The following is a 1,731-nucleotide window of genomic DNA, read 5'->3' as shown; positions in this document are numbered from 1 at the left end:
GGCGTAGAGATGAACCCACGTGGGCACACACACACACACACACTCCTCTGCCCTCTCCTAGCTACGATGATGTCAAAATGAGTGCGTGTCTCAAGATCGTTCCGGTGGAGCTGCTGAAAGATCGTCTGTCTCTCTTCGCCCTCCTTCGTGCAATCGCGTCCCTCGTGGGAGCGATTTAGTACCGAAGTGAACGAGGCGCGGTCTATTTATACGGATTCCAACCCGGACACGTCGCCTCAGCCTTACCTCTCCAGAACAAACAAGGGCACGGGGTGAGTTTGTATTTCCACAACGTAGCTACCACCACCCCAATACCCACCAATCCCGCATTAGTATTTTGTTTGTACCATCAGACTAGCGCATAGCTCTTAATGCTTTGTTAAGGATGAGCGCCAATACCCACAAAGGGCAGTGGTCTCATAAACCGTGTACATAGCACATATTCCTATGTATCCGGGTTCGACGGGGGTTTCCAAATGTGTACTCGCAAGCGGCTGCACACATGTGCATATGTACACCCGTGAAGAACTACCACGATCCATTTGTATATCGCATACCGATGTATTGCCCTATACAGTGAGGGAAAAAAGTATTTGATCCCCTGCTGATTTTGCACGTTTGCCCACTGATAAAGAAATTATCAGTCTATAATTTTAATGGGAGGGTTATTTGAACAGTGAGAGACAGAATAACAACAACAAAAAATCCAGAAAAACGCATGTCAAATTTTTTATAAATTGATTTGCATTTTAATGAGGGAAAGATGTATTTGACCTCTCTGCAAAACATGACTTAGTACTTGGTGGCAACCCCCTTGTTGGCAATCACAGAGGTCAGACGTTTCTTGTAGTTGGCCACCAGGTTTGCACACATCTCATGAGGGATTTTGTCCCACTCCTCTTTGCAGATCTTCTCCAAGTCATTAAGGTTTCGAGGCTGACGTTTGGCAACTCGAACCTTCAGCTCCCTCCACAGATTTTATATGGGATTAAGGTCTGGAGACTGGCTAGGCCACTCCAGGACCTTAATGTGCTTCTTCTTGAGCCACTCCTTTGTTGCCTTGGCCGTGTGTTTTGGGTCATTGTCATGCTGGAATACCCATCCACGACCCATTTTCAATGCCCTGGCTGAGGGAAGGAGGTTCTCACCCAAGATTTGACGGTACATGTCCCCGTCCATCGTCCCTTTGATGCGGTGAAGTTGTCCTGTCCCCTTAGCAGAAAAACACCCCCAAAGCATAATGTTTCCACCTCCATGTTTGACGGTGGGGATGGTGTTCTTGGGGTCATAGGCAGCATTCCTCCTCTTCCAAACACGGCGAGTTGAGTTGATGCCAAAGAGCTCCATTTTGGACTCATCTGACCACAACACTTTCACCCAGTTGTCCTCTGAATCATTCAGATGTTCATTGGCAAACTTCAGACGGGCATGTATATGTGCTTTCTTGAGCAGGGGGACCTTGCGGGCGCTGCAGGATTTCAGTCCTTCACGGCGTAGTGTGTTACCAACTGTTTTCTTGGTGACTATGGTCCCAGCTGCCTTGAGATCATTAACAAGATCCTCCCGTGTTGTTCTGGGCTGGTTCCTCCCCGTTCTCATGATCATTGCAACTCCACGAGGTGAGATCTTGCATGGAGCCCCAGGCCGAGGGAGCTTGACAGTTCTTTTGTGTTTCTTCCATTTGCGAATAATCGCACCAACTGTTGTCACCTTCTCACCAAGCTGCTTGGC

Source organism: Lampetra fluviatilis, chromosome 21 (assembly GCF_964198595.1).
Source record: "Lampetra fluviatilis chromosome 21, kcLamFluv1.1, whole genome shotgun sequence".
Taxonomy (NCBI): Eukaryota; Metazoa; Chordata; class Hyperoartia; order Petromyzontiformes; family Petromyzontidae; genus Lampetra; species Lampetra fluviatilis.
This window is presented reverse-complemented; position numbering follows the sequence as displayed.